The following is a 21,839-nucleotide window of genomic DNA, read 5'->3' as shown; positions in this document are numbered from 1 at the left end:
ACAAGCATATAGATCATATTGGAAGTGTTTGACAATTTCCTTGACCTACAAATCAACAAGTTGAGGTTCAAATTGATAAGGGATACTACAATGGTATCAAAGCTTGCTTGCAAAGTGTTTGTCGAAATGTCAAACAACTAAATTTGAGAGGGATTTGGCATTTCACAAACTTATAACTAGTTGGGGTTATTACATCTATAGATAAGTATGTCATTGAAAAATATGAGTAGAAATTTTTTCAGTTGTTGTCAGAATATGTGATTCATACATGACTGGAAAGTGTGTGGTGCATTAGTGAGACCAAATGGAAGTACTAGGAATTAAAACTATCCATAATGGCATCAAAAAGTAGTTTTAGGTACATCTTGCTTCCTCATTCTTATTTGATTGATATCTAGATTGTAAATCATTTTTGAGAAATAACATGCTCATGTAATTCATCCATTAGTTCATAAATCCTAGGAATATGGTATCTATTTTTTATAGTTTTCTTGTTTAAGCCTCAGTAGTCAATGCACATTCTCATAGTACCATCTTTCTTTTTTACCAAGACTACTAATGATTTAAACGGGCTACTGCTAGGTTGGATATGACCCATCTCCAATAATTCCTTGATCATTTTTTTTTATCTCTTCTTTGAATTAATGGGGATGTCTATAAGGGATCATTATTACTAGTTTTTCTCCTTCTAATTCTATAGAATGTTCAAATCCTCTTTTTGGAGGAAGTCTAGGGGGGATTTATTCAAAGACTCTTTTGTATCTTTTTAGTATAGGTTAAATATCAACATGGATAGTTTCTCCCTTTGGATTTGTCCTATCTAATATCACACATTGTCCAATCTCCCTTGGTGATGGTTAATTATTTTTGTCATTTTCTTTCAAGAAACCATCTTAGGGGAACCATTTAGTATTCCTTTTAATGTGATTTATTTTCCTTCCTTCTAGAAACAAATCTCTGAATTTAGGCTATCCATTATGAATCACCCAAAGGAATTTATCCATGGTGTTCCTAAGATAATATCATTCTTAAAATGTCACATAGAAATTTCTCTTAATTGCGTCCCCCCTAGGGTGACTTCTAATTGGGGTACTAACTTTTCACAATTATCTATGGATCCATTTCCAAAAGCCACCTTGAAGTTATACACTATAAATGTGTCACACTCTAAACCCTTCTATCCAAGATATTCCATGAGTTGGAATGCTTGAATGGCAGCTTAGATCTCCCTATCCATGGAGTGCAAAGGTGTATTTTGAGCAATGCAAATAGCTCTCAGCTGAGCCTTTGAGAGACAACCCTTGTTAGTAAGCCATGCAATGGGAGGTTCTTAAGACAAGAGCAAGAATGCTAGTTTCCACAAGAACTCTCAAACTATGCAATGTAAATATGGACTAAACTAGAATGCAATGCAGAATGCAAATATATTGAGCAAATGAGAAAGTATTACAAATCCATGCCAATTACACTATGTGAGCTAGATTATTGAAAAATAGAAGCTACCCTATATGATCCTAAGCTAATATGTCATGATACAAAAGAATTAGACAAGAAAGTAGAACTTCTCCACAAGCTCTCAAGAAATTAATCAAGAAACCTTCAATATAACAATACTCAAGAGTGTGGATCCTTTGAGAAGGGGAGAGTTCTTTCTTTTAAAGGTGTATAGATGGTGGAGATCAATACCAAGGGATGCACGATCAACCAATAAAAGAAGAGTTCACTTTACACCTGAGACAAAAATCCTTTTCTTTTAATCTATAAATAGAAAAAGGACTTTTTGTGTGCACATTGAGTGGCTAAGAAGAATGGGGTCTTTTATTTAATTAAAAGGGGACATGTTCTTTTAATCAAATAATGAACTTAAGATAAAATAGTCAAACTATAGCTTATAATCAAATCAAATTATTTTTAGCAGTTTGGCCTAAGAAAATGATTAGTTAATTTAGCCAAAATGCTGAGAAGGGGGCTAATAGTCTAGATGGCCATTTTTAGGTGATTAGAGAAGCCCTTAAATTGTTATGTCTTTAATATCCTCCTTTCTACCAAGTGTTTTCCAATGTAGTCATGTGTAGCTTTTGAATTTACTAAAGCAATTATTCTTTGTCCTTTAACTGTCCCTTTGAGTCTAAATGTTCTATTTTCATTTTCTTGGGTGATGACAGCTAATACCCCATATTCTTGTTCCTCAATTTTTCCTTTTTTCCTTGGGGTATCATCTTTAGAGATTTCTTTTATCTTGTTCAATTTTCCCTTTTTACATTGATGATTAGGTTTCAATGGCTTTCTGTACTTAAAGCATAGATTTTTCTAAAATAGCTATTCTCTCTTTTCACATTGATGTTCCTTGCTCCATGGTTCCTTACAGTTGTAACAAGGTCTTTCTGAGCGATCTTTCCTAGGCACTTCATTCCAATATGGCATTTTGGTACCAAAATTATTAAGTCTTTCCCTTGGGTTATTAGATTCAATTTTCTTTGCCTTTAATGAAGTCTTTTAGCCCTTCTATGAAAAGATGAATGAGTTAGTTCTAGGATAGGTTTGGAACCATTATTGATAGGTTTTGAAATTTATTTGTGGATTCTCCCACTGACCCTAATTGTTTAAGGTGAGTTAGCTCTTGGAAGTACCATTCATAATCTTTTTGATCAAATTTATTCATCAACTTTTGAGTAAATTTACTATAGGTGGTAATCTTCTTGTGTCCTAAGGAATTTTTTCCATAGTGCCACCATTTGTGGGCTGGCCCTTTTAAATGCAGAAGGTAGGCCCACTCTGTGCAAGATAGACATGTGAAATGCAAAGAGGAACAAGGGAGTCAAAAGAGCAGCCATGGCATTTAAGAAAAGACCACATGCAAACAAAGGAAAACTCGCAGTCAAAGGCAGATATGAAGGCTTTTTGAAGTCTGGATGTGAAGAAAATCAATTCTTAGATATTTTCTTGGCTTCTGAAGGCCAATTAACTAATTTTCACTTTTTACTTTGCGTTCATTCTAATATCAAAAATTAGTTATGATGATGAATCAATTTTTTGATATTCTTTATGCCTTTAAGAGCCAGAATCATGGGGATTTGATTTGCAGTTACAGAGAGAAGGTAGAGAGATTCTTTTCAGCTTCTTGAGGAAGAATTCTGAAGGGATACATGTCAGTTGCATAATGAATCCAGGAATTGCTTCTTCTCTATTTATGCTTTCTTCTTCTCTTTTGTAAGGGTTGGAAATTTTGGAAAGTTTCTCTAGTACGAAGATAGTTAGTAGAACTGGCCTTGGAATTGATGAATTCTGAATGGAAGACATGGGATGTGCTGGTTCCAGACCATGAAGCTTTGATTTGGCTGTGATACCTGTTGTCACTAAGGTTTGCACCCTTGTCCAAAGCATATGCATGAGGACAACCTAGTGAAACATGGAAACAACCTCCAAGCTGTGGGACTTGAACTGTGAAGTTGAGTCTCCAGAGAAGGCCAACTTCCTCTTACTCTCAGGATGCACCTAACTACTCTTGGAGAGGAAAAGGGAGAAAGAGAGCATGAAAGCAAATCTACCTAATCTAATCTAAAGAGGTGATGCACCAAAATAGAGTTTTCAAACCAATCTCTGCCCATATATGCACTATTGAACCAGAATGAAACTAAGGATATACACATTCAAACTTGCTTTAGTCTAATAATCACATGCAGATCAAAAGACCAAGATGAATGACACAAGGAAAGAGAGATTCACTTATATTATCATTCATACCCCAAGGAGATACAGTCATGTAGATCATAGATCTCTACAAAACACCAGTAAGAGGCAAAGAGTTCTTGCACTTTCATACCAATGGCTGAAAGAGATAAAGCAGAAAATCATGTAGTTCAGAGGCACAAGGGAATTTACACTGAGAAGTTATAGAGCAATAATAGAGAAAATAGAGAAAGGTAAACCCCTACAAAATTTACAAAAAATTGCCTTTATAGTTCAAGCATAACTGAGGTTTTCCCTCCAAACTATCCTGCAACCACCACCATCAAGGCTCTGTCAAGAACAATCATGGGGATCTAAAGAAATCTGATCTAAGTATAGCTTTTAGGTACCACAAAATTTGATTTTTTAACTAAAATAGGGCCTTGGAAAGATAGAAACGGTGCCATAACTATGCTTTGACCAGGTAGATAGGTTGGATCGGGGGGTAGAGTGTTCCTCTTTGTTTCATATTTACTCTAGGGTGGTTGGAATCGATCATAAGATTAGATTATGCAAAAAACCTCGGTATCCCCTATTCCCAGTTCACGAACCAGCGTGGCTAGTAGGTCAACATAACCCTGGCACCGGAATGAGCCACATGGACCAACGACCTCTTTTCACTTTGCCACCCCACAAGGTCTTCCCGAGGTTGACCAATCTTTCTTTACTAATTGCGCCAATTCCTTAAACTCCAACTGTGACGGTCACATTAACTGCCAGCACATCTAACCGTTACTGCCTCCACCGAACCCACTGGGACACGTGTCACTGAGGTACTATGTCGCTATGCGTATCCTTCAAGCAATTTCCTATAGTGAGATAGTGCCCATCGTGGATTTAGACTGATCTGACGATCATGACGACTTGCCATATTACTACGCTATCTCCTTAAAAGAAACTTGAAAACTTGGGCCCACGAACCACTTGGCATCTTCATCTTGGTGTGACCTGGCCCCATTGATCCACGTGGCACAATGACACTATGTCGCTATGGGTAATATGCTCACAGTTTTCCATAGCGAGATAGCACCCACCATCAATTTTCCTTAGATCTATGGTGATCAAAAAAAATGCATGACTGCACACCAAGTTGGCTGAGTGGACCAATGAAATATCACCACTGTACTATGACCCACCTGACAACTGCCACCGAGGATGAGCCATAATATTACTTTGGAGAAGGGTGAGCCCATGATGTCGTATGTGCCATGCATCGCCGAGGCATTTGTCGCTACAGGTAACCTCCGAGCAATTTTCCATAGCGAGATGGTGCCCACCATGGATCTAGACTGATCTGATGATCATGAAGACTCGCCATATTACTGTGCTTTGCCCTTAAAACTTTTGGGCCCATGAACCAACTCAGCACACCTGACATCCGACTCAGCCTGAACTAGTACCATCCCTATGGTTTCATAACACTCAGCTCCACCCTGCTACGTGTCACTGAGGTGCTATGTCACTATGGGTAATATCCTCACAGCTTTCCATAGCAAGATAGTGCCCACCGTTGATCCAGATTGATCCAAGGGTGAGGAAATCTCTGTTCATTTGAAAGGGGGGTGGGTCTAGGCTACTATTGACATCAAAAGATTTGCACAGCTAGTGACGAATCAAAATCTCGTTCCAAGCATAGTCATCCTTCCACGTTGACTGAGGTCCCACCATGTGTGCCACATTTCATCATTGATATCCAAGGGGGCATTCTTGGGACCCACCTTCCTTTCGATGTCGCCGCAGTATCATTTTTCATCTGAGTGCTATGTCACTAATGGCGAGGAACACAGATTTTTTGATAGCGCCATAGCACCCACCGTGGATCTAGCAAAACCCGACGCTGAAGAAACAACAAGGAAAAGGAGGACCCACTGGCCACATGGCCAAAAGGCACTATGTCACTATGGCAAAACAACATGCAACTTCCCATAGCGAGATAGCGCCAACCGTGGATATTTCTCAATCCGACGATGGGGACTTACGGGCCCGTAGAAACATTAAAATGTGCAGGGAAAGAAATATATGAGGTTAAGCATAAAGTATTTGTGCCCTTTTGAATATTTGAATATTTAAAACTTGTGAACGTTACTACGTTGAATTCAAAAGTGGCAATTCTTGCGGGAAGGTAAAAATGACCAACAAATCTGGCGACTCAGAGGGGACACAAACCAGCTATGCGTAGACCAGTGACCTTATGCATCCATTGGGCTACAGAGTCAAAAAGATGTGGATCCTATGTATACTATGAAACCTTAACCCTACCTCTAAGAGGAAAACCCTTGAACCCTTGTCTCTGCAACTGGAACCAGAGACCAAAACCTCCTTCTGCAACCTTCAAAATTTCAAAACTTGTTGTCTCACGAAGACAATCCTGTGCTCATGCACTTCTTGGAAAAGCAGGGAACTAACAAGAAACAAAATTACTCTAACTATGCATAGAACCTCAACCCCTATCAAAAACACGGCTTCAAATAGATCCCATTAACTGGGATGGGCAAAATTTCACCACCAGGCTTACTTAATTGGAAAGCATTGGCCTGCTTGCAACTAACAATCAGATAGGGACCACTCCATAATGCATCAAACTTTGAGTGTCTTCCTAGTTTTTCCCTATATGCATCCCATTTCAAAACCAAATCTCCCTCTCGAAAGATTTTGACCCTAGCCTTCCTGTCAAAACTCTTTTTTACTTGCTGCTAGTGTGTCTCTAGGGTCTGTATGGCTTTACTTTTCTTCTCTTCCAGCTCTATCAGCTCTGCCATTCTTACTGTCATGGCATCATCTTCAATCAACTCCAGTTGATGAGCTAGCTCTAGGGATGGGAACTCCAATGAAATTGGAAGTCTTGCTTCTCTTCCATAGACTAACACAAATGGTGAATTTCCTATTGACCTTTTAGGTGTTATTCTGTCAGCCCACAGTGCAGTCTTCATTTTTTTATGCCAACACCTCTGATTATCTTCTATTGTCCTTTTAATGATCCTAATTAGGTTCTTGTTGGAGGACTTAGCCAAACCATTACCCTAAGGATAGTAATTTGAGGATGTGCTCAAATAGATATTATGATTCATTGCCCATGCACAAATCTGAGCTCCAGCAAAAGACTTTGCATTATTTGAAATAATGGTTGAAGGGGCACCAAACCTGGTCACAATCCCATCAAGGAACTCAACAACTAAAAATTCAATGGCATCCTTCAATGCAACTACCTCTGTCCATCTAGTGAAGTAATCTGTAGTAGCTAGAATCCACTTGTGACCTGAATTAGAAGAAGGATTGATAGGGCCTATAAAATCCAATCCCCACTAAGCAAAAGGTTGATCCACCTGGATAGGATGAAGGGGAAGAGCTACAAGTCTTTGTTTGCCAGAGAAGAAAGCACATTTCTCACACTTCCTCGCATACCTATGACAATCATGAAACAAGGATGGCCAATAATAACCAGCCCTCATGATCTTTGTTGCAGTTGTCCTTGCTAAGAAATGACCACCATTAGGACCATCATGAAGTTCTTTGATCATTCTTTCAGCCTGGTTTTTATCAAGGTATCTTAATAGGGCTCCATTAAAATCTTTTCTAAAGAGGACACCATCAACTATGACATAAGGAATTGATTGTAATCTATACTGTCTCCTTTTAGTTCTATCTAATCATTGAGGGTATCCATTGCCTAATAAGAAATTCATCATACCATCCATCCAACTCCTTGGGTCGCTATTTCTTACCTCTTGTCACTCTGTCAATATCATAGCAGCTTCCTCATCAGGTTCTTGAGATGATAACATTTGTTTACGCAACCCCCTCCCTCTTACTAGCTTGGTAATTTGAATGTCAATATCATATTCCATCACTTTAGTAATCCAGCTAGCTCTTTTCTCACTAATATTTTTGCTCAAAAGGAAATCCTTCACACTGGCATGGGGTACTAACAAATGAATCTTATTATGAGATAGGAGGTGTCTAAATTTCTTTAAAGCTCTGATGACTGCAAGGGCTTGCTTCTCTACATAACTGTATTTATCTTCATATTCTTTAAGCCCTTCACTAAAGAAAGTAATGGGTTGCTCGTCACCTTTATCATTTCTTTGAATCAAGATAGCAAAAATGCTTGACTCACCACCTAGGGTATAAAGGATGAAATCTTTCTCAAAATTTGGATTCATGAGAGTAGGGGCTGAGGCTATGGCTGTCTTGATCTCTTCAAAACTTTCCTTCCCTTCCTTGTTCCATGCAAAGACCATACCTTTCTTGAGCATAGCTGTAAGAGGTTTCACCATGATAGCAAGATTAGGGATAAATTTTCTCACAAAATTTATCCTACCTAAGAAACTTTGTAGCCCTTTCTTGTGTTTAGGAAGAGGAAGGGAAAGTATTGCTTTTGTTCTCTCTGGATCAATGGTTAAGGCATCCTTAGATATAATATGTCCTAATAATTTTCCTTGGTTAGTAGCAAAGACACACTTGCTTGGGTTAAGGGAAACCCCAAACTCTCTGCATCTTAAGAATACCTATCTTAGATGATCAAAATGATCCTCTGCATTCTTAGAATATACTGTAATATCATCAAGGTAAACTAAGACAAACTTGTCAATCAATCTTTTGAAGGCCATCTCCATTGCCTTTTGAAATGTAGCACCTGCATTGGTTAGCCCAAATGGCATCTTATAATAAGCATAGGTACCCCATTTAGTGGTAAATGCAGTCTTGTACCTATCAGACTCTTTAACCAGCACTTGATTGTAGCCAAAAAATCCATCAAGAAATGAAAATCTCTTTGAACCACTGACCTTGGACAAAATCTACTCCATAGAAGGGAGAGGATGGTGATCTTTAAGGGAAGATTGGTTAAGGTCCCTAAAGTCCACATACAATCTAATTTCTTCGTTCTTCTTCCTAACAGGGACAAGGTTTGCTACCCATGATGAGTGTTTTATGGAAAAAATTATATTGGCCTCAATCAACTTGGATAGCTCTTTTCTCATTAAGTGTTCAATTTTAGGATTCACTGGTCTCTATTTTTTTCTTACTGGTTTTACATCATTAATTAAATCTATGGTATGCTGAAACAACCTTGGGTCAAAGCCCTTTAAGTCATCATATGTCCAAGCAAATACATCATTAAATTCTTGACATAGATGAATAAAAAAAATTTGTTCAATTTCAGAACATACCTTCCCCATGTTTAAGGACTTTCCATCAGCAACCATGACTGGAATATGATCATCTTCATTAGCAGCTAGGTTCATGTCTCTGCCTCTTGTTTGGTCATCGGGATTGAAAACACTCTCTAAGGTAATGAGACCCTTAGGCAATTTCTTAGAACTGAGATTAATGATTTGATCACAATATTGATCCTACAGTCTTAACTGGTTTTTACCTGAAAATTATGCTTCATTCTGCAAGAAGTTGACAATTTGCTCATCAGATTCAAACACTTACCAATGCATGTTGTTATCAGGGATAGCAGGCCTTACTACCACTCTGATTTGTTGCTCCTTCTTTTCTCAAAGATTCCTTGGTATATCATAAGATGCACCTATTGCTGCAAGTCTATCAACATGTCTATTTTCTTTTCTAGGGATGCTTTGAATATTAAATGCATTAAAACCCTCAAACAAATCCCATACCCTATGTTTATAAGACTTGAGCAAACCATTCTTGGTAGTATTATGATTCCTCACTTGATTAACCACCAACTCACTATCTCCATACACCTTTAAGACTTGAATTCCTCTCTTTTGAGCAAGTAGGAGACCTTGAATCAAGGATTCATACTCAGCCACATTATTAGTGCAACTAAATTGGAGCCTAAAGGGGAAGTAGTACCTTACTTGTGCCAAAGAAATCAACATCACACCAGCCCCTGACCTAATCTTATTCCTTGATCCATCAAAGTACATACTCCATATCCCACCCATATCTTCTTTAGTACCCACAAGATTGGGAACTAGAGCATCTTTCTCCAATATACAATATGTACTAAGACCTATCTCAAGGGTTTCTGACATAAGGTCAAATTGATACGCATTAGCCCATTCATCCAAGAAAAAATCAGGTATCTCTTCTAGGGCAGTGGTGGACTCATTCACTATGTCATTCTCATCCATCTCTAGAATAGGGCAATTCATGTTGATGGGGTTGGGGTGTAAGATTCAATATGATGGAGGGCTTGAGGCTCAGCTCTAATTAAAGAATTGGCTCCATATCTCATTTTAAAAGACATATATGACCAATCAGAAGATATGAAACCACCTATTTGGGCAGTAAAGTCTCTTGACAGACAAATGGCAAAATATGGCTTGACCTCAGCAATAGAGATATCTTGGGTTACAGTACAACTAGGGCATGCATGTAAGGCCATCTCCACATTCCTAAGGATCCCTATAGTCTTGACACTACTGCCATCCAACTGCAATACATCCCTAAAAATGGGCTCATATTTCATTCCCAAAGCATCGGCAACACACCTAGGCATCACTAAACTGCTAGCCCCTGAATCAATCATGCAATTATGGACTAGTTTGCCCCCTATAATTAGAGAAACATAGAATGGAGGATGTCTAACCTTTTTACTTGTTTCTACCTCCTTTGATGGTTGTGCTAGGCTTGTGGCACTTTCCATGCTGAGTGTCTGATCCTTTGGTTCAATTCTCTCCAATTCTTGTTGCAGCAACCTCTTTTGCATGGGTATAGTAGCAACAACATCCCACGTGGAGATATTCACATTTGTCTTCTTCATTTTCTCTACCACACTGAATGGCATAGCAGGTGTTTTGGTAGAACCTTTGGGAGTTGCGATTGTATGAGGTTGAGATGGAATAACCTGAGGATCACTTGCATCCTTTCTGCCATGATTTTGCCTTTGCTGCTGAAAGGTACTTGATTGATTATTTGTTGCTTGCTCATGAGATATCACATTTGAAGTTGAGGCCTGATTGGGAGGAGGGGGGACAACATCTTCCATAACCCTTCTTTTGCTTCTAGTGTTATGAGCAATGGAATCCTAGTTTACATTACAATGCTCCTCCATCTGATGATTCATAAAAGAGCAATTGCCCTGTCTTTGCATATTTGAGGCATCTTTAAATTGGTCCTCCTTGTATGATTGTTTTGCTACAAGTTCTTGGACTATTAAAGCCATAAAAGATTCAACCTTCTGACACATACAATAGGCATAGGAGTAGTTACAGGAGGGACAAAAATCTTGATCTTGAGCCATATTGTTTTGAGGGACTATGGCCCTACTTTGGTTTACATTTGAGGTTGAAGCATGGCCACCCTACCTACCCTGATCAAAAGAATTGTTCCAATGATTAGGATTTGAAGGCCTACCACTGCTTGGAGTTTGATATTGCAATTGATGAGTCTTACTACCTTGAGCTTGTTGTCTTTCTAAAGTCACCACCTTGTTGCTTACTTTCTACATCATAGAGAAGTTATCCTCCAGCTTCTTCCCATAATCTTGCAATCTTTTCTCTAGGTTCTTTTCTCTTTTATCCATGTTCTACATTAGAGATTGCATCATCTCTTTGATTTCATCTATCCCATTTGAAGATGTGGAAGCTTGAGGAACTAGGACAAGGGATTGTGATGTAGAAGTTGTGGGAAGAGGAGCCATTGCTGGTTGATGATTTGGAACATCAAGGAAGAAAGGCATAGGAGACCTTGGAGCTAGCTTACCTCCTTGTATTAGGATGTTCTCTAATTTTATTGCTATGTCATAAGCATTAGGCAAGGTATCTCCTCCCATAGTTTGGATTGTAGTGGCAATATCACTGTTAAAAGCTCTAAGGTAATGCAAGAAGGCATTACCAAGGGTAGGCTTCACTGAAGTAGGTATTCTATCCCATGTCTTTTGAAATCTATAATTAAAATCAGTCATACATTCATGGGGGGCTCTTTTTATAGTAGTCAACTGCTCTAAAAGTGACAAATAGTTACTTTTATCCTCAAAATGTTTGCACAATCTTGCTCCTAATCCATCCCAATCTGTTATAGAACCTTGAGCTAAACCTCTATACCATTGTAGTGCTTTTCCTTTCAAGGATGAGGCTAGGAGCCTAACTACAACATCATCCTCTATAATACCATGGATATTGCAGACATTCACAACCTCTTGAATGTGTTCTAAGGGAGAGATAGAAGTTTCACCAGTAAACTCTGGTATACTTTTGAGGGCAGCTACTGGTATGTCATGTCTTTGGGCTAATAAGAGAGGGCTCCCACCATTAAAGGTGGCAAAAGTATAAGCTCTAGGCAACACCATATAGACAAGTGGTCTGTTGATATGTACTGATGGGAATCTAGGCTGAGATCTAATAGTAGGAGGAGTAGAGATAGATCTTGTAGGTGTATATATTACTATTGAACTCCTAACCAGTGATAAAGAGATTCTAGTCTTCCTTCTTCTAGGGTTTGAAAATGAAAGCTCTTGATACTGAAACTTACCTCTAGAAGATGCCCTTGTTTTAGCTCTAGGCATGAATCACTGCAAATTTTGTCTAGAACCAGATATGTATTTGAAGCTCAGAGTCGCCAAGTACTTTGAAGAATGAGCCTCTTGAAGGCTAAAATACTAAAGCCAGTACTATCTCCTCGGTATTGATCTTGAAATCTTCCCTTTTGACACCAGTAGGCTTGAATTTTTTTGAAAAAGTTGTCCCACTAGGCGTGCCAAAAACTGTTGTCACTAAGGTTTGCACCCTTGTCCAAAGCCTATGCATGAGGACAACCTAGTGAAACATGGAAACAACCTTCAAGCTGTGGGACTTGAACTGTGAGGTTGAGTCTCCAGAGAAGGTTGGCTTCCTCTTACTATCAGGATGCACCTAACTGCTCTTGGAGAGGAAAAGGGAGAAAGAGAGCATGAAAGCAAATCTACCTAATCTAATCTAAAGAGGTGATGCACCAAAATAGAGTGTTTAGACCAATCTCTACCCATATATGCACTATTGAACCAGAATGAAACTAAGGATATACACATTCACACTTGCTTTAATCTAATAATCACATGCAGATCAAAAGACCAAGATGAATGACACAAGGAAAGAGAGATTCGCTTATATTATCATTCATAGGCCAAGGAGATACAGTCATGCAAATCATAGATCTCTACAAAACACCAGTAAGAGGCAAAGAGTTCTTGCACTTTCATACCAATGGCTGAAAGAGATAAGGCAGAAAATTATGTAGTTCAGAGGCACAAGGGAATTTACACTGAGAATCTATAGAGCAATAATAGAGAAAACAGAGAAAGGTCAACCCCTACAAAATTTACAAAAAATTGCCTTTATAGTTCAGGCATAACTAAGATTTTCCCTCCAAACTATCCTACAACCACCGCCATCAAGGCTCTGTCAAGAACAATCATGGGGATCTGAAGAAATCTGATCTAAGTATAGCTTTTAGGTACCACGTACGAAATCTAATTTTTTAACTAAAATAGGGCCTCAAAAAGATAGAAACGGCACCATAATTGTGCTTTGACTAGGTAGATAGGTTGGATCGAGGGGTAGAGTCTTCCTCTTTGTTTCGTATTTACTCCAGGGTGGTTGGAATCGATCATAAGATCAGATTATGCAAAAAACCTCGGTATCCCCTATTCCCAGTTCATGAACTAACATGGTTAGCAGGTCAACATAACCCTAGCACTGAAATGAGCCACGTGGACCAATGAACTCTTTTCACTTTGCCACCCCACAAGGTCTTCCTGAGGTTGACCAATCTTTCTTTACTAACTGTGCCAATTCCTCAAACTCCAACTACGACGGTCACATTAACTGTTAGCGCATCTAACTGTTACTACCTCCACCGAACCCACTGGGACATGTGTCACCGAGGTGCTATGTTGCTATGCATATCCTTCGAGCAATTTCCCATAGCGAGATAGTGCCCACTGTGGATTTAGACTTATCTGACGATCATGAAGACTTGCCATATTACTGCACTATCTCCTTAAAAGAAACTTGAAAACTTGGGCCCACAAACCACTTGGAAACCACCTGGCATCTTCATCTTGGTGTGACCTAGCCCCACCGATCCACATGGCACAATGGCGCTATGTCGCTATGGGTAATATCCTTGCAATTTTTCATAGCGAGATAGTGCCCACCGTCGATTTTCCTTAGATCTATGGTGATCAACAAAAATGCATGACTGCACACCAAGTTGGCTGAGTGGACCAATGAAATATCACCACTGTACTATGACCCACCTGACAATTGCCATCGAGGACGAGCCATAATATTACTTTGGAGAAGGGCGGGCCCATGATGTCGTTTGTGCCACGCGTCACCGAGGCACTATGTCGCTATGGGTAACCTTCGAGCAATTTCCCATAGCGAGATGGCACCCACCGTGGATCTAGACTGATCTAACGATTGTGAAGACTCACCATATTACTGCGCTTTGCCCTTAAAACTTTTGGGCCCACGAACCAGCTTAGCACACCTGGCATCCGACTTAGCCCGAACTAGTACCATCCCTACGATTTCATAACACTCGACCCCACCCTGCTACGTGTCGCCGAGGTGCTATGTCGCTATGGGTAATATCCTCGCAACTTTCCATAGCGAGATAGCGCCCACTGTTGATCCAGATTGATCCAAGGGTGAGGAAATCTTCGTACATTTGAAAGGGGCGTGGGTCCAGGCTACTACTAACATCAAAAGATCTGCATAGCTGGCGACGAATCAAAATCTCGTTCCAAGCACAATCATCCTTCCACATTACCTAAGGTCCCACCGTATGTGCCACATTTCATCACTGATATCCGATAGGGCATGCTTGGGACCCACCTTCCTTTCGATGTCGTCGTAGTATCATTTTTTCATCCGGGCGCTATGTCGCTAATGGCGAGGAACACAATACCCCCTTCCCATCCCATCAGTTTCTCATTCCCTCCATTTTCTCTCTTGTATGATAGCATATGTTATTGTATAGTCTAGTTTATTAGGTTCTTTGTGAGTTAATTTCATGCATTTTAATGTATTATTTCAAGGAAATCAATACAAGGAACAACAAGTGTTTAGTTTCAATTTAAATCTTGTCTCCTTTCTCAAGTGAGCTTCAATGTTTTATGATCTTTGAACAAAGAGCCTAGATCATAAGTGCAATCCCTTAAGGTTGTATGTTGCTTCATTGTTGCTTGCAATTCAAGGAATTATGTAAATGCTTCAAAGGTTCAACAGGGTTGCAGGTTTGTTGAAGAGGATATCAGGTAAGAATGAGATTTAAGTTGAACATTGATGTCTATTTACAAGGTGAATGGATAGATCATATATCTGAATATATGAATTAGTATCAGATATCCAAAATGCATGAGGAAGATTCATGAATTGCCCAATGGATGAGGTGCTAATCCGTTACAAGATCATAAGTTTGTTGTTCATACCTAGTTTTCATCCGCTTTCCCCACCCACATAAAATCAAATCAAATTCAAATCTTCTTTGCATTTTATGTTGAAGAGCTATAATAGAATTCCCTCACTTAGCTTGTGAATATCATAGAGTTGCAATTTGCTATTGTAGATCTATATTATTACATGAGTTAATAGGAGAAATAAGGGTTTTATCTGCTTTATATTAGATTTCAATGTATGCTTTGATAACTGGTACCATATAAAGAATCTATAGGTCCACCTGCCTAGGTTTTGCAGAGCCTGAAGAAGAAGAAGGGTCTAGCCTTATAATTGGCCCAAGAATGCAGTCAAGTGTATTTGTCATAGGAATTTTCTAGCCTTAGATGCATTTGTTTGGTTTCTTGGTCATTTTCAAAACTGTTAAATTAGGAGCCAATAGGGTCAACATAGATTGAATACTTATCAAGGTAGCTCAAATGTTTGCATCTTGTGCATGTAATGCAACTAGCTAACCTTGAGTAAACAATAATCTTTGAAAATAAGCTAGGCTCTAACTAGGAGAAACTAAAGAATGTTACCTATTGTGTTTAGGTCTCCTTGCAGCTGGTCAGTAGCCCTCTAAACTCCTTGTGTGAATAAATTCACATCAAAAAGTTGTGTATAGAGAAAATATATTCTCTAACACCTTCTTAACACTCACCATCTTGGTTGCTAAGTCAGCCTATCATAGTGCAATGACACTAGAAATCTTTTCATTGACCTTTTTTTGAAACTTTCTCTTAGACCATTCTAAAAGTTTAGTATTTGTGTCCAAGTCTGTATCACCGATCTTGCCAACTATATGCACTAGTTGCTCAATAATAGGTTTTTCTTCATTAGGTGTTGGAAGGCTAAATGCATCAAGAAATATGTCTTTAATGTCATAAAAAACATTTCTTTGCTTGTGCTCCCTTCTAAGTAATTCTTGGTGCTTCTTCCTTGCTAGAGCTTCCTGTAATATGCTCATTTCTTCTATGGTGATTGTTGTAAGATCAAACTTTGGAAGTTCAATCACCTCATCTACATTGAAATCTCCATAAGATGTGCCTTCACCAATATTGGATGTATCAAGACTAGGCCTGATGATTGTAATGTTGCAGCATCTACACTCAGCCTATGAAGAGTTTGACTAAGAATAGGGGATTTAGATATTGGTAGGGTAACCAATTTCTAAATTGCAATTTGTTCCTCTGGTTTCATAGTCAAAACTAACTCTTCTATCATATCCTTCTCCTTCTCTTTATTCTCATCTTCACCTTGAATCTATGATATGGGTGCAGGACTTGTTTCCCAACCTGGTCTAGTTTTTGATCCATCCTTCTCAATTATAAGGCTTGCTTGTGAGAAATGAATGGAACAAGAGGTAATGCAACTAGTATTGTAACAAGACCTTGTTGATATGTTCTTGCACTTGTGTCTGCTATGATATTTACCTATGGGGATGCACCGAATGTGTCTTTTTTATCTTTCCCCTGTTGTACCATTCCAACATTTTCAATTTCATTTGTTCTCACCAATACAAGGTTTGAGTATAACTTTTCTGCCATGGTGGAACCTTGTAGTATTTTCTTCAAATCATCCTCTGTCAAAGGATTGATGTTCTACACTATGTTATCAAAAAGATCCTTTATCTTTACTGTGTCCTATTGATTTGATTGGTCCACATGAGGGGGACTAGCACTCGACATATGTACCTCAAGGTACATTTTGTTCATCCTGATTCTTTGCTTCAGTTATAGCCTCTTCACCTGCTTCCTTCTATGTGCCTCCCTTATGTCCATCCTTGATAGGTAAAATTTTAGTAGGATCTACTACCTCTTGATCATCTTTTTCTTCACCTAACTCCTTAGGTGTTTGTATAGTAGCCTTCTTTGTTGTCAACTCATAGATAACTTTCCATATTTGGGTGCTTTGTTTAACAACCTCCTCAATATTATTCTGTAAAATATTGAAAGCTCTATATTTTGGATCAAATCTCCCCTTAGTTTTATTTATGGCCTTATTCATTGTTGACTTATCTAGATCTGGCATTACTCTAGCTAGAGTAGTCTCCCTTATCTGTCTTTTAGTTGTTAAATTGTATTGCCACTTTTGCTCAACTCTGTCATATAGGCTTTTGGGTAATGAGTTGGCAATCTCAATAGGAGTGGTCTTAAATGTGGCCATCATCTAGTATATAGACTCTTCCACCTTATTCATATCTATCTTTCCTAACTTATCAAACTCAACATGTGTGAACCTTGATAAATCTAAATTATTCTTGATATTGTCACACAAGTCGTCTAAATCAAAAGAGGGACCATGGCTTACCACTTGGAACTAATTTTTTTCATTTGATTATGTCCTCTCCTCATCTGATTCATCTGGAGCTATACACTTTCTCCTCTTTCTCTTCTCAGGCGCATCCTCCGTTGTAGAAACAATAACCCTTTTTCCTTTAGGCTTCTCAACTTATTGAGTCTTCTTTGTAGTTTCTCTTGTGCTAGCCCTGGTAATAGGTACTATTGGCTTTTGTTGTGTAGGATTCACAACTTTCTTTGATTTAGTCACTACTTGCTCCTTAACTTTCCTCTTCTTTTCTATAGATTTAGGTGCTTCCTTGGCTTCTTCTTCCTTGGCACCATCATCATGTTCTTTGTCTTGGTCCTCTCTTTGACCTTGAGTGAGTGCAAGTGGGGCTTAGGCAGGTCGATCTTCTTCATCATCCTTATCATCTTCTTCTTCTTCTCCTTTGTCTCCCCCTTCACCAAATCTTTCCTTAAGCTTCTTGACAATTTGATTTTTCTTTCTCATCATAGATGCAATTTTCAAGTCCATTGTGATCTTTGATTTGGCTACCTCATAATTTTCAAATGAAGTTGCACTCTTGTCTATTTCTTTTGCTAATAAGGTTGTGATGGTTGCAAATGCCTCATCCATATTGATTTCATAAGGAAATGGCCTAAGCCATCTTATCCTTGAAATAAAATATTGTACATATGTATGATCAACATCAACTAGAAAACAAACATCATCATAATAATTCTCCACTAGTGATACTAGAATCCTTAGTCTTTGTTTCATAGACTTCTTAAAGTCCTCAAAATAACTTGTCATTACAGACTCAAAGTTATCTTCGAGTTGTTCTATCATCTCAGAAATTTGCACTGTTACTAGCCTGTTTGCCTTCCACACCACCTTACCAAATATGGGAAAAGTGTTATGCACATAGAAGAACATGCAAACAAGAAGTGAACCAAATTTGCATTGTGTGCACTCTTTGGCTTTCTTATGGCATCCAAGTATTCGGATAGTTGTTGGAGATGCAACTTGGCAAGGTCATAAGAGTGGTCCTTCTTCACTATCTTATAGTCTAAATCCACTACCATACAAGATATACTATTCAATCTACTAGATTGAAAGAATTTGTGAGCAATTATTCTCACTGCAAATGCAATTAAGGGATCGACAATTTTATCTATGGTCATTCCTCTTTTGTTCCATACTACCCCTGTATTCTTCTCTATTATCTCCTTAGCATCACTTCACATGGCCTTGGATCTGTCTAGGGTAGGATCATGTCACTCGATGGATGATTCTTTTAATAATCCTGATAGGGCCATTTTCCAACCATATGGAGTGATCATGAATTTTGCTTAGTACTATCTTAATCCATTCCATTTTGAATACATTTGGAAAATCTAGGGCATAGGTTAACCTTTTCTCTTTATGATTTTGTGTTCTTCCTTTAAAACTCCATCTATACATAATTTGTTATACAAATCCCTAATTTTCATATCTCCAATACTTCCAACCTTACAAGTCTAGCAGCATCTAACATCATGTATCATCAAAATCTGTGGTACTATCATTAATAGCGCACTAGAAGGATCTCTTTTATATGTTATCTCAGGAATAGCTTGGAAGGGTGGTTGTCTAATCTCATTACTTATTAATTGAACATTCAAGACCTCTTTTCCTTTGTTCCTAACAATAGTAGAAGAGTTAGACGCCATTTTAAATAATTAGGGTTTGCAATAATTTAGACAACATAGCATAGCATACGATAAATACCTTATGAATCTAATGATTGGCAATGAGTAGCAGCTGAATCCAGTTCACGAACACTTGAATACTTCTTCTTAGTTTTCTCTAATCTCTTTGTGCTCTCTTTGATCTTGAATGAATGCAAACAAGTCAAAAATTGACTATATAACCCTTAAAACTTGACAATAAATGCTTAGTTCTTACACAGTTGTAAGCTCGACTATCATAGAAATTTCAACTCACTTGGCTTATACATAATTTCTACTACACTTAACAACCACATCGAGCTTGGCCAATATTATTACCCTTAATAGCTCAGCATCGACTGAAATTTCATTTTCACTTGGCGGTAACTATGAAACTTTTCATGCTCGGTAGCAACATGAAAACTAACAAACTTTATAGATTTCTTCCAGGTTCTAACCAATACATTGCATCTTAATTCATGTATATATAATCTTTTCAGAACTTAAATCCTTGGAACTGATGTATAATAGAACTTTGAAATATCAGTCCCACACATACCTTTTGATTGCCTAGTTGGGGGTGATATGATCACCTAATCCATTGGATGAAATGATCTCATCTAAACTTGATGTGTTCCAATCTTCCTTTTTCTTCCATGTCTTGTTCATCTGCACTTTCACTTTTTCAACATCAACCTTTTCTTTACCTTTATTGAATTCATTGCTCGGTGCCTTTGACCTTGTTAGACAATTTATGATAATGTGACTAGTCTTCAAACAACTAAAACATATTGATTCAACCATCTATTGTAATCACTTTCAAAATGTGTTCTAATGCAATTCTTAGGAACATGTCCATATTCTTGATAGAAGTGACAACTATACCTTGTATTGCAATCCCAATTGTAGGATTTTTTATTTTGTTGTCCCTTCGTTTCCTTGTTTGATGTCCACTTGGCATTAGATCTACATTCATATGGTCTATGTCCATACTTTTGACAATTGTAGCAATATCCTTCAAATCTTTGTGTTCTTGAGGTCTTAGTCTTACATTCATGTGCTTGATGTCCTTGCTTGTTACACTAATAATAGTGACCCTTGAACTTCTACTTAGGGTTTTGATTTGCATTGTTGCTCTTGCAAACATTTGTTGCATGACCTATCTTTCCACAATTGTGACAAGTGGTTTTTTAGTTCTTACCTTTGTTGTTTCTTTATTCACCATTTTTAGATGGTTTTCCTTCCTCAGTACTAGTGAATCCTAGTCTAGTAGTATCACTGTTAGATCTAGGAGATCTCGTCACTTTCTCAAAGTATTTGATAACTTCACTAGGTTTGTTGAAACTTTCAGCAAATTCCTTTTCTTTTCTCAATTCATTCCTCAGTTGTTCATTCTATAACTTTAGGGTTGGGATCTCAATATCCTTTCCATCCAATTCATGATTGGTCATCATCAATTGATTCATTGTTTCCAATCGCATGTTGGCAATCCTTTGAACCTTTGATGTCTTTCCTTTTAGTCTATTGGTCAGTGATCTTTTGTCATCTTCAATCATGACTTCGTCTTCCTCAACTTTATTTTTTTGTTCGTCACCTCACATAGCAATATTGATTGGACTTTTTTTTCTATCTTAATATTTTTGACCTCTTTAGTTAGGGTTTCATTATTTTCCATCATATTTGCAATAGCTACATCAAACTCACTTGAATTTCCATTCTCAAACAATACATTAGCGTCAACCTCTATGTATTGTGTGTCATCTTGTCCAATAGCAATTTCTTTCCTTCTCTTCAATGAGTGCTTCGACTCATCTTTTTCTTCATTCAACTAATCTAGAAAAAGTTGTATTTCAATTACTTGGTTATCAATAGCCTTTCCCAATTTGTAGACTTCCATCTTCAAAATCTTTCCTCAAAGCTACAAAGTTTTCCCTTCCAAAGAACAAGGCTTTGATACCAATTGTTGGAAATAACAATGGGAAACTAAATACTGAGAGGGGGGATCAACACTTCAAAAATTTAACTATAAAATCATTCACCACACATCCATCACATTATTTGCATGTAAACTAAAATAGCTAACTAAATATGTTCATCCATAGCATGAAGTAAATAACACATATGACATAAGATATTTGGTTACCCAGAAACCCTCCAATGAGAAGGTAAAACTAGGGTGGGGATGACACCCACAAATCTTCACTACTGTAGTTGTAAAGTGTAGCCAATTAAGGTTACAATAAGTTTGATCATAAACTATGATCTAGCCTATGAAAGGTTTGCCCTATTAAAGCCTTACAAAGACTGTTAAGTCTCACCCTGTTAAAGGATTTCAACACCTTGCTAAAAGTGTGTTTGATTAAAGGACTTAAACTTACAATAAAGTAAGCACCCTATTAAAGGATTTACAAAATCTTATTAAGACCACTTTGTTAGGATATTTTTATTGATTCACATGTTAGAATATTTTAGCATTGATTAAATATTTCAGAATTGATCCTTCAATTGGCATTGGTCTGCTAGATATCAGATGACCTCTTTTCAAGTATATCCTTGATTCTCCTGATCAGACATGTCTTCTCTATCCTCTAACTGCTATGTCCTATTCTCTCAAAAAAAAATTGAAATTCAATCCTCTCACATCTCCTTAGTCACCATGAACGCTATGTATGCACATGCAAAAATATCCTTCACACACTAACAAACTCTTTTAGGGTTTTCC

The sequence above is a fragment of the Cupressus sempervirens genome, chromosome 4 (genome assembly GCF_028749045.1).
Source record: "Cupressus sempervirens isolate cs-2001-9-10 chromosome 4, ASM2874904v1, whole genome shotgun sequence".
Lineage (NCBI taxonomy): Eukaryota > Viridiplantae > Streptophyta > Pinopsida > Cupressales > Cupressaceae > Cupressus > Cupressus sempervirens.
Note: the sequence above shows the minus strand (reverse complement) of the source record.